Below are 19080 nucleotides of genomic sequence, written 5' to 3'. Positions count from 1 at the left end.
AAGAAACAAGCTGGAGTTGCCATTTTATAATCTGATAAAATTGACTTCCAACCCAAAGTCATCAAAAAAGACAGGGAGGGGTACTTCATACTCATTAATGATAAAATCCTCCAAGGAGCACTATCAATTCTGAATATCTATGCTCCAAATACAAAGGCAGCCACATTCATTAAAGACACGTTAGTAAAGCTCAAAGCACACATTGCACCTCATACAATAATAGTGGGAGACTTCAACACACCACTTTCACCAATGGACAGATCATGGAAACAGAAACTAAACAGGGACACAGTGAAACTAACAGAAGTTATGAATCAAATGGATCTGGCAGATATCTACAGAACATTCTATCCTAAAACAAAAAGATATACCTTCTTCTCAGCACCTCATGGTACCTTCTCCAAAATTGACCCCATAATTGGTCACAAAACAGGCCTCAACAGATACAAATATATTGAAATTATCCCATGCATCCTATCCGATCACCATGGACTAAGGCTGATCTTCAATAACAAAATAAATAATAGAAAGCCAACATTCACGTGGAAACTGAACAACACTCTTCTCAATGATAACTTGGTCAAGGAAGGAATAAAGAAAGAAATTAAGGACTTTTTAGAGTTCAATGAAAATGAAGCCACAACATACCCAAACTTATGGGACCCAATGAAAGCATTTCTAATAGGAAAACTCATATCTCTGAGTGCCTCTGAAAGAAACTAGAGAGAGCACACATTAGCAGCTTGACAACACACCTAAAAGCACTAGAACAAAAGGAAGCAAATTCACCCAAGAGGATTAGACGGCAGGAAATAATCAATCTCAGGGGGGAAATCAACCAAGTGGAAACAAGAAGAACTATTCAAAGAATCAACCAATCAAGGAGCCGGTTCTTTGAGAAAATCAACAAGATAGATATACCCTTAGCCAGACTCACTAGAGGGCACAAGGAAAGCATTCTAATAACAAAATCAGAAATGAAAAAGGAGACATAACAACAGATCCTGAAGACATCCAAAACACCATCAGATTCTTCTATAAAAGGCTATACTCAACAAAACTGGAGAACCTGGATGAAATGGAGAAGTTCCTAGAGGGATACCAGGTACCAAAGTTGAATCAAGATCAGGTTAGTGATCTAAACAGCCCTATATCCCCCAAAGAAATAGAAGCAGTCGTTAATAGTTTCCCAACCAAAAAAAGCCCAGGGCCAGATGGGTTTAGTGCAGAGTTCTATCAGACCTTCAAAGAAGATCTAATCCCAGTTCTTCACAAACTATTCCACAAAATAGAAACAGAAGGTATTCTACCCAACTCATTCTATGAAGCCATAATTACTCTGATACCTAAACCACAAAAAGACCCAACAAAGATAGAAAACTTCAGACCAATATCCCTTATGAATATTGATGCAAAAATCCTCAATAACGTTCTTGCTAACCGAATCCAAGAAAACATCAAAACAATCATCCATCCTGACCAAGTAGGTTTCATCCCGGGGATGCAGGGATGGTTCAATATACGGAAATCCATCAACTCTGGAAATCAGTCTGGCGGTTCCTCAGAAAATTGGACATAGTACTACCGGAGGATCCAGCAATACCTCTCCTGGGCATATATCCAGTAGATGTCCCAACTGGTAAGAAGGACACATGCTCCACTATGTTCATAGCAGCCTTATTTATAATAGCCAGATGCTGGAAAGAACCCAGATGCCCCTCAACAGAGGAATGGATACAGAAATTATGGTACATTTACACAATGGAGTACTACTCAGCTATTAATAAGAATGAATTTATGAAATTCCTAGCCAAATGGATTGACCTGGAGGGCATCATCTTGAGTGAGGTAACACAATCACAAAGGAACTCACACAATATTTACTCACTGATAAGTGGATATTCGCCCAAAACTTAGGATACCCAAGATATAAGATACAATTTGCTAAACTCATGAAACTCAAGAAGAATGAAGACCAAAATGTGGACACTATGCCCCTTCTTAGAATTGGGAACAAAACACCAATGGAAGGAGTTACAGAGACAAAGTTTGGAGCTGCGTTAAAAGGATGGACCATTTAGAGACTGCCATATCCAGGGATCCATCCCATAATCAGCTTCCAAACGCTGACACCATTGCATACACTAGCAAGATTTTGCTGAAAGGACCCAGATATAGCTGTTTCTTGTGAGACTATGCCGGGGCCTAGCAAACACAGAAGTGGATGCTCACAGTCAGCTATTGGATGGATCACAGGGCTCCCAATGGAGAAGCTAGAGAAAGTACCTAAGGAGTTAAAGGGATCTGCAACCCTATAGGGGGAACAACATGATGAACTAACCAGTACCCCGGAGCTCTTGTCTCTAGCTGCATATGTGTGGAAAGATGGCCTAGTAGGCCATCTCTGGAAAGAGAGGCCCATTGGACTTGTAAACTTTATATGCCCCAATACAAGTGAATGCCAGGGCCAAAAGAATGGGAATGGGTGGGTAGGGAAGTGGGGGGGATATGGGGGACTTTTGGGATAGCATTGGAAATGTAATTGAGGAAAATCCGTAATAAAAAAAACATTAAAAATTAAAAAAAAAAGAAAAATATACCATGCTGGCTATGTAACAAGGAACTTAAAGCTTTAAAAATATAGTAACAATTGCTAATTTTCATAATAAATATAAATAATAAAAATATTTTTACTTATAGAATTTATGTTCAAATGATGTGCAGAGGTAAACTCTAGTCACATTAATGGTGGTAAAAACAGGTGAAAAAAAAAAAAGAAATAACTTAATTCTGCTGAAAATGTGGTAGGCCAGGTTCAATAATCAATAAACAAATAAAGGTAAAATTATACAGTCTGATTGCAAATATGGTATGAACAAAGAATTTGCACATAATTTTTATGAAGATCAAATTAAATGTCTAGCAAAGCATTTTTTTACTTGACTCTCAAGTATATACAAACCATATTTCAGTGTGACCTCATGTGCAGGACAACACACATACACACACAAATTCCTCAGTGTTAATTGTACGGACGTTTTTTTCCTTTGCCTTTATTTTAGCATATATTTTATCACATTGGTCATATGGTCATTTTTATTTTCGTGGTTTTGTATGAATGTGTTTACTGTTTCATTTTGTTTTAGTTTCATATTTGTTTGTTTGAAAGAGAGAAAGTAAAAGAATATAGATTGTGTGTGGAGAGAGAGATGGAGAGGATCTGCAAAGAATTGGAGGAAGGAAAAAAAGTGCCCAAACTATAAACATTTTATCAATAAAATGTATCTCACATAAAAAAAGAAATGATTAAATAAAATAATGCTTAAAATGATAATAATATTCATTTTTATTATAGCAGGTATAAAACAAGGACATCCACTAATTTCTTTTTTTTCTTTTCTTTTCTTTTCTTTTCTTTTCTTTTCTTTTCTTTTCTTTTCTTTCTCTTCTCTTCTCTTCTCTTCTCTTCTTTTCTTTTCTTTTCTTTCTTTTCTTCTCTATTCTTTTTTTTCTTGTCTTGTCTTGTCTTTTCTTCTTTTCTTTTCTTTTCTTTTCTTTCTCTTCTCTTCTCTTCTCTTCTCTTCTTTTCTTTTCTTTTCTTTCTTTTCTTCTCTATTCTTTTTTTTCTTGTCTTGTCTTATCTTTTCTTCTTTTCTTTTCTTTTCTTTTCTTTTCTTTTCTTTTCTTTTCTTTTCTCAGACTTGGACACATTTTTTTTCTCCACAGTAGTCTTTTTAGATATTATAGCCTTCTTAAACAGAGAGCAAACAAGACACAGAGAGCATTCACAACTTTACCAATAAAACCTCACACAGCCAGTTTAGTACCAGAGGTGAGATTTGAAGTCTTGGGCTCTCACATTTTCTCTTTTTTGCTCCTTATTGTCTCTAAAAGTGTTGTCTTAAATGAGTAGCAACCTTCATCTTAAGGTTAAGTAGATAATTAGGATTTATGCCAAATTCAGCTAAACAGTAGTACGACTAGAATTCTATGTTGAGAAAGATTAGGCAAAATTTCTGGCTGATTAATTATGTTTGACATTTGTGCTGCTGGGGAGTACAATAGAACATTGGCTGAGCATTTTATTTATTTATTTATTTATTTAGTTAGTTAGTTAATTAGTCTTTATAGGGTTTTTATTTTATTTTAAGTATATTTATGTAGGCACTATATATTTATATAATGTATGAATATTTTATATAAAATTTACTATTTTTCTTATTAATATATTCACCCTTTGTTCATCTCAATGGCAGATCTCCCATCCATTCCGTTTTTTCTGATGAACCCTCCATTCCACCTTGCTCCCCTATCTCCTTTTTCCATGAATACCAACCCATCCTGGCATATTGTCTTAGTTAAGGTTTCCATTAATGTGAACAGACACCATGACCAAGGCAACTCTTATAAAAGACTGCATTTACTTGGGGCTGGCATACATGTTCAGAGGTTCAGTTGATTATAATTAAGATGGGAAGAATGGAAAGGTACAGGTAGGAATGATGCAAGAAGAGATGAGATTTCAGTGTCTTGCTCAAAAGGCAAACAGAAGACTGGCTTCCAGGCAGCTACAAGAAGGTTCTTAAAGCCCACACTTTCAGTGACACACTTCCTCTTATAATAACTTCAAGTTGTGCTACTCACTGGGAATTTTCAATCCTCCACACATATCAAGTTTCTATAGGATCAGTCACCTCTGCTCCCACCAAGTCTAGACAGGGAAGCCTATCCAGTCAAAAAGGGGTTCAAAGTTTGCAACAGAGTTAGAACATCCCTGTTCTAGGTGTCAGGGGTCCTGTGTGAAGACCAAGTTGATCATCTGCATGTGCAAAGGGCCCAGGTCTGTCATAGGTATGCTCTTTAGTTTGTGATTCAGTCTCTGTGAGAACCTGAGGGCCTAGATTAATTGATTCTGTAGGTTTTCTTGTGCTCTAATATCAGTTATTATCTTTGTGCTGAATGTGTTGAACAGAATATAATACAGAATCTAGGAAAAAATGCTATCATATTTTGATATGCATGTGGGATACAAACTCTAGTGTTCCACAATTTACAGTAGTATTATAACAAGAAAAAAATTGTGATAATCCCTGGTGGAATTTATTTTTAGTGCATTCAATCTGCTGAACACCATCAACAACACAAGTACTGGATAGTTTGAGTTGCTAGCATTCCTTGTCATTTGGCTCACTGGAAGATGCTGCTCCCTCCCACTGACCATAAAAACAACACTCTTTAGTATATTGCTCTTTGGGCAAAAGACCAAGATTCAAAATCTGAATGTTGAACTATGTATCATAAGTAGAACACCATGGAAAGTTTTGTTGACATAAAAAACATATATGATATCTACAGAACAGAAAAGAGATGATCCCCATCCAATTCACATTTTTATCCTTGCTCTTATTGGATAAATAATTACATAGAGGACACTGTACATCACAGAGTATTTACATTGCTGTTTCACAGTGAGAGAAGTTGTGAGCACAGAATTAAATCTGTGAATAATTGAGTTAAGTAATACAAACAAGATTACATCCTGAAGCTCCTTCTCCCTGATGTTATGAAAAGGAGACCTTCTCTTCATATTAATGGCACATGGTTAAAATATCCATGGGTAAAGAATAATCAAGGACAGAAAAACGGAAGACTTTATTTAATCTTAGGATACAAGGACTTGGAAGTATCCAGAGGTGTTTATGCTGACCGACTGCATGATTAAATCAAATAAGGAGGTTGAATTTATAATGAATGCATTAAATAAAGGGAGAAAACAAACCATATGAGGTACATGATCAAAACAGAATTACATTGAAACCATGTGCTCTGAAGTTTTGCAGGGCCATCAAAGTATTGCTCAGTTTGGGTGAGGCAGGTAGCCATAGTCAATGAACCCATCCTAAGAGACATTATTGTATAAGAAAAAAACCTTACTGAAAACAAAACAGAAGGTCACAATGCATGTCCTCCTCAGTATGTGCTTACGTTTCTCATTAACTGACATCTTTATTCTCATTATGTGCTTGATGCCAGGTTATAGGAAGTGAAATGGCACATTAGCTAATCTCAGCCTCAGTCCTGAGTTTCAGTTTAAAGGGTATTAAAGAAGAAATCAGCTCTTGTCATACCTGTCAAAAAATTTTAGTAATTCTTTGTGAATTTCACATCATGTACCTCACAATACTTCTCATTTCCCTGACCCTTCAAATTTTCCTTCTGTCCTTGCAACTTCTCACACAAAACAAAATTAAACAAAGCACCAAATAAATTTGCTGTGGAAATTGTGAGGTGTCACAGTGTGCCATACATTATACCATTTTCCACAAACAGCTTTGTTTTTATTAGATATTTTCTTCTTTTCCATTTCAAATGTTATCACCTTTCCTAGTTTCCTCTCTGAAAATCTCCTATCCCTCCTCAATTCCCGTGCTCCCCAACCTGCTCACTCCCACTTTCTATCTCTGGCATTCCCCTATACTGGGGCATAGGATCTTCCCAAGACCAAGGGTGTATTCTATTATTAATGGCCAACTAGGCCATCATCTGCTACATATGCAGCTAGAGACATGAGTCCCACCATGTGCTTTTTTTTTTTTTTTTTTTTTTTTGATTGGTGGTCTGCTCCACCCGGCAATCCATCCCATAAACAACCACCAAACCACAATTGCATATGCCAACAAGATTTTGCTGAAAGGACCCTGATATAGCTGTCTCCTGTGAGGCTATGCCAGTGCCTGGCAAATACAGAGGTGGATGCTCACTGTCATCTATTGGATGGAAAACAGGGTCCCCAATGAAGGAGCTAGAGAAAGTACTGGAGCTGAAGTGTCTGTAGCCCTATAGGAGGAATAACAATGTGAGCAACCAGTTCCCACAAACAGATTTACTTGCCAATTTTCATTTGAGTCATTGGTCTGGTTTGAGGCCTTTTGTTTCTATACTATCAATTCTAGATCCTCATTGGGACTCTTCTCTAGGATCCTGTTGTTGCCCTGTGTCATGGAGATTTTCCAGGTTTTGCTTTGCAGTACCTGTCCCTTCACTTATTCCAGCAGTTCATCGTTGAAGAAGATGGTTGTGATGGGTCTAGTTGGTAACTGAATTAGTCTGTCCACCAGCTCATGCCAACTGGGACAGCTCTTCTGTACTGCCCAGGAAAGACACATGGGCCACTCTCCTGAGTATTATGCCAATGAAAGATGGGGCCAGTACTCCTGTTCTCACATCTTCTGCTAGGTCTCTCCTATGGAGCACAGGTGAGGGGCCTGACCAGCTCTGTGAATTCCTTGGATATCAATATGGCCAGTGAGGCATCCCTAACCAGGGAAATATGCATAGCCTTAGGTGATAACATGGACTATGGACATCAATACACGCACATGCTGCTGCAGGGTCATGGATCTAGATATGGTCCTTGGTTGAAGCAAGACCAAGACCTCACCAACATCTAAGTTAGAAGTATAGTTATGTACACCCAGCTGTTCTTCACGGCCCTTACATCTTCAGGTCTGCCTCTCTTCATAGTGTACACATCTTCAGCTTCTCTTTCTTGCCAATCTTTCTGTCCCTTATTTGTTCATTTTAGCCCACCACTATACCCAGAGGCTTGGGTACCATTAATATCCCTCTTATGATATCATACTTAATCTCAAACTATAGTTTGGCCAGGATACTGGGTTGTATTATTTTGGTTTGTCTAGTTTATCATAATTTTGTCCAAATAAACATAAACAGATTTGGCTCTTCAAGGTAATATTTTCTAAAATTTGTTACCTAAGTCCAATGGGAAGAAATTATGTTTTCATGTTAATCATATCTGCATGGAATTGTTTTAAACTTAACATTCATAACTTAGTAAGGTCAAGAACTATCATCTGCTTTGCCATCCCCAATTTCCTCATTTGATGAAGTACCAATGTGATGATTTAGATGTGTCCTTTTAGCTATGAGAAAAGTGACAATATAAGGTTTGATTTTTAGATAACGAGATAACAGCACAGAGTATGTCCTCTAAGGTGATTAGGTCAAGAATAAAGTGCTCTCATTAATGAGATTAAGATCTCTATAAAAGAGGCCTCTGGATAAAATAAGGACACAATTAAAAAATATGTTGGAAAAACATGGAAGTTGACTCTAACCAGATCTTCTGGTTCCTTAATCTTAGGGTTCTCAGTGGTATGATAATGACTAATTTCTGTGTTCACAAATTATCCAGATTTTTTGGTAGCTGCATAGTAGTCATAAAATAAGTTATAAAAATGATAATTACTAATTTTTGTTAAAATAAGATTGCAGGCATTTAAAATTGATTGGTTTAGTAAGTGATTAGTAATACCTGTCTTTATAGAGATACTAATGCCCTCTTCCCAAAGGTTGTATAAAGATTAAAGTCCAGAGAAACACAGTGAATCAAAATTCAGATTGTAGAGTATAGCTGACTAATTTTCTCACGATCATATGCTAGAACTATTTCACTTGGATACAATTATGTCTCATAAAAAAGTATTCAGATGTATGCCTTACTGTATTGCTTCTTTTGTATTACTTTTAAATTAAAACCTCTCATGATTCCTTTGACAGAACTTATTCCTCTTTAGATACAACACATGTTTTCCTGAAACTAGAGTCTACATTGTCCTTCATGCAAAAAATTACCTCTGGGCTCCTAGATTGTAGCTTATCCAAAGCAAGAATTTTATAAGGACTATTGTAAATTTGGAACTGAAAATTATGGATCACTAAATTAACTACTGATAAGATAGACATAACAGAATGCTCACGTGTGTTTATATGTACGTATAGAGAAATATATGTTGTAGAAATTAATTTTCTGTAATAAACTCTCCTTCATTTGTCCAGTTTACTAACAGTAAGGTAGACCTGTATATTGATTACAATCACATATTGATTATCAATTATTGGCAAAGTAGAGGTCAGTGTACACATCAAACTGACATTCTGAAAATTAATAAACATATAGTTAAAACAGCTTCATTATTGAGTGACAGTGGAGTTTGGTTCAGATAATAGAATTTATAATATTTATACCTGAATCTGTACTGATAGTATTTATTAGCATGTATTAGGACTATAAAAATATGCTATGAACCTTTGAGTGTAGCTTAGTCAACAAATGTTTAGAGGCTTGCAGGCCAGAGCTTATCATAATGAGGCAAATCCTAGGTTAGTGAGAAACATTGTTTTAAAAATGAGGTGGCTGGTGCCTGAGGTGGAATGAGACAGGATGTTGTACGTTGACCTTCACATGCATGTACAGACATGACCTTCACATACCTATAAAAACAGATATGCATGCATGCACACACATACAGACACACACACACAAAGACATGCAAAGAGAGAGAGAGAGAACAAGAAAGAGAAAGAAAGCAAGAGAGAGAGGTCTGTATATTGCATTGCAGTGATATGCATTGTATTTTACAAAAAAATTATATAGTTTGAGTCAATGTAAGGGTATTTAAAATGGTTTTATACCATGTATTTTTCATGTCATGAGTTTTCATCATTGCAAGTTATGCTCCTGTGAACTGATATTTCTTTTTGTTTAATTTTATAAGTGAGTATTTGTACTTTATCAAAGGATACTGTTTGTAAAACCTGTATTTGCTACATCTATATAAGTTATAAAACAGAGATAAGGATATGGTGATGTTTTTGATGGATCATGATCACCCATGAAATTGAAGGAAGTGGTTTTGATATAATGAGTAGTGTGCACTGGGGTTCATTTCTGTTTAGTTTATTTGGTTTAATCTTCAACTAGTCAGTCTTGGCTTAGTGTATACACATCAAACATATACATATACTTCAGCTACTTCCATACTTTTTTTAAAGTAACATGAGAAACTTATTTGAAATATGTAATTTTTATTTTAATCACAGGAAATTTTGAGAGAAGTTGATTTGAATCTGACATCCAGGATTTTAGTTTTTAATGAGCATTCAGAGGTAAGTTTGATGCAAATCCATTGTGTGCTTTGCAAAGAACATGGAGACTGAGATTTAAGGTACTTGCTATTCAGCACACTTTTTGCTGAAGTGGCTGCTAAATACTTCAAGAATCATGAATAGGACACCCACTCTAAAAGATGATGTGGGTGATTCATGATGGAACTGTAAAACCTGGCATAACACAAGCCATTTTGTAACAGGAATTCATTTGCTGGCTCCTGCATATATTTCCTTGGGGGCTTCTCTTTTCTTTGTGCAGTGCACAACTTCTTACTGCTGTCATGCATTGATTTCCACAGAGTAGAACTTGGTTTGCACTTAACTACTGAAGAAGCATTGAAGTTCCATGCAGTTGAGGAACTAAAATATCTGGAAATTGAATCTGATTTAATGTAGTGTTGGAAATATAGTCAATAAAAACCTAAAAATTAAAAAGTAAACATATATATATATGTGTGTGTGTGTGTGTGTGTGTGTGTGTGTGTGTGTGTGTGTGTGTATGTGTGTGTGTGTATGTGTGTGTGTGTATTTTTTTCTAATTCAAATGAGGTTCATAAAATTTACCACACATCATTTTTTGAGTGCTTTTGAAATAGCTGACCAATACAGACACTTAAAACTAACTCTCTCTCTCTCTCTCTCTCTCTCTCTCTCTCTCTCTCTCTCTTTCTCACTGTGTGTGTGTGTGTGTGTGTGTGTGTGTGTGTGTGTATACATGCTCATCTATGTGTGCAGGTACTTAGTGCCACATGTTCATGTGTCTTTATTCTTCTCTATTTTGCTTCCCTGAGAGAATCTAATCTTGAGTCAGGACTTCAGAGATATTAGGCTGCTGTTTTACCACCAAGTGTAAACCATACTTCAGTCTCTGCCTTCCAGGGACAGAATTACTGCTGTATACAGTGATAATGCCTAGTATTTTAACTGGGAAGAAGTAGTTCAACTCAGTTTTACCTTCTTGTATAACAAGTGTTCTTACACATTCAGCTATCACCCAAGTCCTTACCATAGATATTCAAATATTTTATTTGTTATGCAAATTATTCGAGTATTTCTTCACCATTGTATTTCTGAGAAAGATGTTCACAAAATGTCCTACCTGATGCAATAGTTATGACTTTGGTAAAATTAACTGTTGTTGGATCTTTTACAAACACAAGAGATCATCGATGAATTTTGGAAAATAAACTTCAGGATTAATCATAAGCCACTCAATTTCAATTGATTTTCTTCTGATGTGTCACTGCTAACTCAATGATATTCTGTCAGCATCTTATTTAGCCAAGAGAACAGGTATATGTATATATACCTGGGAACTTTGAGAGTATTGGTTGGTTTATATTGTTGTTTCTCCTATTGGGCTGCAAACCCCTTCAGCTCCTTGGGTCCTTTCTCTAGCTCCTCCTTTGGGTACCCTGTGCTCAGTCCAATGGTTGGCTAAGAGCATGTGCCTCTGTATTTGTTAGACTCTGGCAGAACCTCTCAGGAGACAGCTATATCAGGCTTCTGTTAGCAAGCACTTCCTGGCATCCACAATAGCATCTGGGTTTGGAGTCTGTATATAGAATGGATCTCAGGTTGGGCAGTCTCTGGATGCCTTTTCTTTCAGTCTGTGCTCCACACTTTGTCTCCATATTTTCTCCTATGTTTATTTTGTTTCCCCTTCTAACAAGCACTGAAGCATCCACACTTTGGTCTTCCTTCTTCTTGAGCTTCACATAGTCTGTGAATTGCATTTTGGGTATTCTGAGCTTTTGGGCTAATATACACTTATCAGCGAGTGAATGATATTTTCTACTTCCAACCTTTTGCCTATGAATTTAATGAAGTCATTGTTTTTAATAGCTAAGTAGTAGTCCATTGTGTAAATGTATGGCAATTTCTGTATCCATTCCTCTGTTGAAGGACATCTGGGTTCTTTCCATCTTTTGGCTATTATAAATAAGACTGCTGTGAAAATAGTAGAGCATATATCCTTGTATATGTTGGAGCATCTTTTCGGTATATGCCCAGGAGTGGTATAGCTAGTTCCTCAGGTAATACTATTTCCAATTTTCTGAGGAACTGCCAGACTGATTTCCAGAGTGGTTGTACCAGCTTGTATTCCACCAACAGTTCAGGAGTGTTTCTCTTTCTCCACATCTTCGCCAATATCTTCTGTCATCTGAGTTTTGACCTTAGCCATTCTGACTGGTTTGAGGTGGGATCTCAGATTTGTTTTGATTTTCATTTACCTGATGACAAAGAATGGTGAATATTTCTTTTAGGTGCTTCTTGGCCATTTGATATTCCTCAGTTGACAATTCTTTGTTTAGTTCTGTATCCCATTTTTAATAGGGTTATTTGGCTCTCTGGATTCTAACTTCTTGAGTTCTTTGTATATATTGGATATTAGCCTTCTCTCAGATGTAGGATTGGTTAAGATCTTTTCCCTATCTGTTGGTTGTTGTTTTTTCCCATTGCCAGTGTCATTTGCCTTACAAAAGTTTTGCAATTTTATGATGCCTCATTTGTCTATTTTTGATCTTAGAGCATAAACTATTGGTATTCTATTCAGGAAAAATTTCCCTGTGTCCATGTGTTCAAGGTTCTCCCTCACTTTCTCTTCTCTTAGTTTCAGTGTATCTGGTTTTGTGAAGGTCCTTGATCCACTTGGAGTTGGGCTTTGTACAAGGAGGTAAGTATGGATCGATGAGCATTCTTCAACCTGCTACTATGTGCATATGCACTGATGTAGTAGGTGTGGACCCTGTGACAGCTTCTTGGATGTTGATTGAAGTCAGAAGTCTTGAGGCTCCTGGATCTGAGAAGAAATACTAATAGTCACACAATGCTGATGCTCAGAGTTCCAACACATTTCTGGCCTCCTAAGTCTCATGACTACAATCCAGAAGCAGACCCTAATAGAAGATACCCACACAGTGAATTTGTGTAACTGGCTATTGAACCTATTCTTAGGAGTCCATATATTTGTCAGGTGGATGTTTACAAATATTTTCCACATCTGCAATAGATATTGTACTTTTCTTTATGAATAGACCTCCAGAGCTCACGTATCTAGCTGCATATGTAGCAGAAGATGGCCTAGTCGGCCATCATTGAGAAGAGAGGCCCCTTGGTCTTGCAAACTTTATATGCCTCAGTACAGGGGAACACCAGGGCCAAGAAGTAGGAGTAGGTGGGTAGGAGAGTGGGGGGTGGGGGGTAGGGTATGGGGGACTTTTGAAATAGCATTTGAAATGTAAATGAAGAAAATACCCAATTAAAAAAAAAAAGAAATACAATTTCCCCTCTCTGTGAGGAAGATGTTCTCTTTTTCTTATAGCCATTGGCTATTTGCTTGTTCACAAGAAGATAATTCAGAGTAAAGGAATTGTAGAAATGTCACAGGAAATAATCTCTTGGCACATTACAAACTGTTTAAACTCGTAGAGTTAGGAAACAGGATGCAGATATGCCGAGATGAAAGTTGGGTTATGGAGAGTACATGAATAATGCTATACTTAGAGCTACCAATAATAGAAATTTAAGGGAGCACTTTGGGCTCTTGCAAATGGTATAGACTAGTTTGTTGGAAGAGAGAATGGACAATGAAGATAATAGTTGGGTCCATAGACAGGGACCATCGTAGCTTAGTTGTGGAAAACAACCAGTTGATGGAGGCAAGTTGACGTGAAGAATTCCTATCTGGGGTTACATATTGCTTCTAGATCTGAAGTAACTTTAGAATGCAGTATAGGAAAGCAAAAGATTTCATGAACAAAGGAAGAATTAAAAATATATGGGTGTGAAGAGCAAGGACTCATAAATTTGTTTAATTATGAAATGAATTAATAGTTTTATGGGCTAATATGTTTCTACATGTCACTGAGCACATAAAAATAAGTTTTGGGGTAGACAAAATTGAACTTGAAATTGCATTTGATAGATAATTATCATCTAATTGAAACTCACCAATAATCAAAAGCACCTTTAAGCATTTTCACTTTATGGCTGTTATTTTAATTCTTTAAAATTACATGTATGACTAAATATGGAGATGGAGTGGTTATTCAATTTAGAAACCACTACATAAATAATAGTTGTTTTTTTTTGAAAAATATGTTTAATGAATATCTGTATCAAAATGCCAAAATAGGTGAATCTTATTGTTTTATTAGAATTCATGGTGCATATTTAAAAAAAAATACATAGAGATTTGCCCCTAGATAGTCTACAATGTGTATCTAGATAAAGAATATTGTGTCCATAATTCTATGCATTTTACTAAATTTTTCAATTGTAAATTAAGTTTCCATGGCCTCCATTGTATTCAATGTGTGGCATTAAACCGGGTCATAGGCTATAGTCAATTTTTAGCATAGACTAGTAAGCTTGTCATATCCTATTCACATGACAGCAAGATTAAATTATCATCTAATGGGAAAGAAAGTAGAAAAGAAAAAAAAAGTTTAAAATAGAATGGTGTCTCATTATTCTTATGTTTCCTTGACTCTAGTTCCTCCAGGACATCTGAAGATATTTAGTTTCATTGTTCTCTGAGTAGCTCATGAATATTTCAGTTCCACATGGTCGAGTGTTCTTCTACCCATCCATTTAGATCACAGCAAAAACAGCACAAGCAGGCTTTTATGTATGTTGCTGGGAAACCTGGAGGAGACTTAGGGACTCCAACTTTTTCTTTTCTTTTTTTAAAGCAACAGTAGGCTATATAGGAGCACTGACATTCATCATGTTTGCTTCAGATTGCCATGTGACATGTTTCTTCAATAGAGACTTAGCTACTTAATTAGCCATGTAGAGTAATAGGCTTCAAACATTAAAAACTGTTGTATGAAAAAGAGGGTTGCATTGGACTAGTTTTCTTTGCCTTTTCTTCTACTATAAGAGGATTCCTTGTGACACTTTATGTAAATGTTTTAAAGTGTTTCAATGGGTACATAAAGTGAAACTTCATCTTGTTCTTGCCTGGAATCTTGTATGAAGTGGTTAAAGATACAGATAAGCTGAAACCATCTATGGTTGATAAATGTGCCTTGGATGAATATAAAATAAATGCTACGATGCATTTGTACCTATGAAATTCTTTATTCTAGTCTTTTTAACTTTGTATTTGTTCATTGTGAGTTTCACACCATGTACCCCAGGTCTGCTCATCTCTGTCCCCTCACATCCATCCTTCAGTCTTATAAACTCCTCCAAAATAACACACACACACACACACACACACACACACACACACACACACACACCAAAACACAAAACAAAACATAAAAACCATCTCATCATAGAAGCTATAGTATATCACAAAGTGTCCACAGTATATCTCTCCGTCCACACATGTTTACTTGCAAATGTTCATTGAAATAGGTTTGGTTCAAGACATTTGGCTTCTGTGACCATCAATATTGAATGTTTTTTCCATACTCCTCCCTATTATCCTGGTTGCTTAGCATCACAGTGATCTTGCAGCTTTAGAACAGCAGGACTGGCCTTTTCACTTATCCCAACCATTAACTGATTTCCGGGTGAACCAATTAAGAGCCCTGGATCTAGGCCTGGGAGGTGGCAGAGCTGGTTAGCTTGCCTGCCTCTCCTTTATCTGTACCACCAGCACTAGCTCTCCTGTTTACTGCTGGTTTGAGTGTGGGAGGGTAGTCATCACTCTGCACCCATGGCACCACCTGGCATACTATTGGCAGAACCAGCTCCCTATCAGTCTTGCCCTCTTTGTTGACTCATACATGACCTCTTAATTAGGGCCAATCCTATTGTGTTGCCTAGGATAGACGCAGGGACTACTCTCCCGAGACACTAGCTGCAAAAGGCAGGGCTAGCTCACCCCATCTCAGGACCCCAAGGTCAGTTCTTCTACATTCCTTAGGAGTTGAGGGGGAACTGAGCAGAATTCATTGTCTCCACCCACTTGTGAGGCCAGCTTTCCTTCACGCATGTCCTCTGGTTTGACACACTTCGACAAGGGCCAGCTCCTATTGTGCTGCTCAGGTAAGGTGAACTGACCACTCTCCCTAATGGTAAGTATGGGGCTTGCTCTCCTGCACCCAGGAGGCAGCTCTGCAGGTAGTGAGGGCAACCAGGAAAGGCATCATACTCTCTCTCTCTCTCTCTCTCTCTCTCTCTCTCTCTCTCTCTCTCTCTCTCTCTCTCTCTGTGTGTGTGTGTGTGTGTGTGTGTGTGTGTATGTGTGTGAATGTATTTGGCTCTATTTTCGCTCAGTATTTTGTTCAGTTTTCTCTTAGCAATTTTCTTTTTTTTTTTTTTTTGATATTTTCTTTATTTACATTTCAAATGCTATCCTGAAAGTTCCCAATTCCCTTCCCCCGCCCTGCTCCCCTAACTACCCACTCCCACTTCTTGGCCCTGTTGTTCCCCTGTACTGGGGCATACAAAGTTTGCAAGACCTAGGGTCATCTCTTCCCAATGATGGCCGCCTAGGCCACCTTCTGCTACATATGCAGCTAGAGACATGAGCTGTGGATGTACTGGTTAGTTTCTGAGACTCATTCATGTATTGACCATCATGTTAGTATCCAACCATGTCTTTCAGTTTTGCTGGGATCAGAGAAATCATGGTATTTTTAACTTATTGGGAGAATTAAGTGAAATTTTTAGCCTCTAGTCATAGGCTTAAAAGAAATAAAAACTATAGCATTTGTAAAATGTCATTTGGGGTTTAAAAATAAAATTTCTTGCAAGTCTTCAAAATGTGTCAACTGGTGATGTACTTTCACATAATTTACTATGATACTTTGAGAGAGTACAATAGGTCTAAAAAATGTGTTAGAAGAAAATACAACTGCAAACTTCTTGGCTATATTAGATACTTCCAAAGAAGTTGTTTTTAACTTGTGGTTTGTAAACCCTTTCACAACCTCTTATCTTCAATAGTACTACATTATAATTCATAACAGTATCAAAGTTATAGTTAAGAAGTAGCAATAAAAATAATGTTCTCGTTAGAGGTCACTAGTACATGAGGAACTGTATTAAAGGGTCACAGCATTAGGAAGGCTGAGACTCACTGCTCTAGAAGAATGATTGTATCATAGACATTGATCTAGAGGTCATGGAACTCATTTGGCAAAGACTTATTACCTGATGATGAAGTATAGGCAGCAGGTTTTCTCATGTAGGGCATGGTTTTACACAATATAAACAGATTTCCCTACTTGTGTAAGGTCTGAGACATCTCAAGTGAACTGCTTTGTTGCAATGACAACACCATAGAGCCAGAGACACACGACTTTACAATCTTGTACCTCTTTGCATTCCATAATTGGTCCTTTAGGGACTTTTCAGGTTGTAACTTTTGGAACATTAGAATTTCAAGACAAAGTGCATTATTACAAATTTTACTATGTAATTAATTTTTGCTTCCAAATTTTCATGAATCAAAAGCATTACCAACAATAAGAAATAGAACATAGTAAAATCATCTAACATGAGCACAGCTATCAACTACACAACTCTGCAAAGCAATATGAGGATACAACTATATGTGTGAAAATATTTACATAAAGGTCCAAAACTTGTTGTTGTTTTTAATTAGATATTTTGTCTTTTTACATTTCAAATGTTATCCCCTTTTCTGGTTTTTCCTCTGAAAATCCCCTATTCCCTATCCCTCCCCCCAACCTGCTTACCAACCCACCCACTACCACTTCCTGATCCTAGCTTTCCCCTACACTGGGGCATCAAGACTTCACAGGACCAAGGGCCTCCAATAAATGTTTGTTGACAGGAGCCTGATATAGTTTTCTCCTGAGAGGATCTACCACTGCCTGCAAATACAGAGGTACATGCTCTCAGCCAACCATTGGACTGAGCACAGGGTCCCCAAAGGAAGAAGGACCCAAGGAGCTGAAGGGGTTTGCATTCCCAAAGGAGGAACAACAATATGAACCAACCAGTACCCCCAGAGCTCTCAGGGACTAAACTACCAACCAAAGAATAAACATGGAGGGACCAATGGCTCCAGCTGCATATGTAGCAAAACTTGTTTTATTAATTCTCGTTTTTCAAGACAGAGATTCTATGCATAGCCCTGGATGTTCTAGGACTTGCTTTGTAGAACAGACTTCCTCAAACTTAGAGAGTTACATGCTTCGGTCTCCTATATATTTGAAAAAAATCAAAACAAACAAACAAACAAACAAACAAACAAACAAAAAACCTCCAAAAGAACACAAAACTGACCGAAACATGGCAGAGGTTGGGTCCAAGTCAGTGCTGTTCTTGTGTCTCAGTAACATTTGCAGGTCACCCATTGCAGAAGCACTATTTAGGAAATTGGTAAGTGATGAAAAGGTTTCAGATAATTGGGCCATTGACATGAACATGGACCGGCCCCCAGACCCAAGAGCTGTCAGCTGCCTAAGAAATCATGGCATCAGCACAGTCCATAAGGCAAGACAGATTACAAAAGAAGACTTGGCCACATTCTATTATATACTATGTATGGATGAAAGCAATCTGAGAGATCTCAATAGAAAAAGTAATCAAGTTAAAACCTGCAAAGCTAAAATTGAGCTACTTGGGAGCTATGATCCACAGAAACAGCTCATCATTGAAAATCCCTATTATGGCAATGACTCTGACTTCGAGGTGGTATACTAGCAATGCCTTAGGTGCTGCAAGGCCTTCCTGGAGAAGACTTACTAGCTGGTCCTAACCACCACCATTGAACAGCTCATTCATCAGTGCTGTGCCCAAGGGTGGTGACAGTCCTTATACCCCACCTCTCTTTTCAGCTGACTTACTGTAAATCTTTAAAATAATTGTAGGTGGAAATTAGGCATATGTTCAGAAGGATAAAAATATTCGAGTCAGACAGTTCGAGGCGTAGCTAAGCAAACCTCTGACCTTGCTGCAATTACAAAACAGTGTAACAAGCAAATATGGAACAAAAGAAAACCCAGTAAAGTAATAGTAACCTAGAAGGTCCAGGTCAGCCTCTGAGCTAGGCAAGCCTGTGTAGTCTGGTCTAACTGGAGCGTGTGCATGACCAGCACCCAGTGTGCCATTTGCTTGCCGTGTACCTCTCTACTCTAGACTCTCATTGTGACAATAGCTCCATTCACAGCAGCC

General features: G+C 37.4%; 1 pseudogene; it reads left to right on the top strand.

Annotated features, from left to right (window-relative positions):
• Positions 1-18195: 18195 nt before the first annotated feature.
• LOC110291955 (low molecular weight phosphotyrosine protein phosphatase pseudogene) lies at positions 18196-18654 on the top strand (annotated as a pseudogene).
• Positions 18655-19080: the final 426 nt, after the last annotated feature.

This window comes from Mus caroli, unplaced genomic scaffold (assembly GCF_978045245.1).
Source record: "Mus caroli unplaced genomic scaffold, Mus_caroli_1 scaffold_3, whole genome shotgun sequence".
Lineage (NCBI taxonomy): Eukaryota > Metazoa > Chordata > Mammalia > Rodentia > Muridae > Mus > Mus caroli.
Note: the sequence above shows the minus strand (reverse complement) of the source record. Positions and strands in the feature narration are given on the sequence as shown.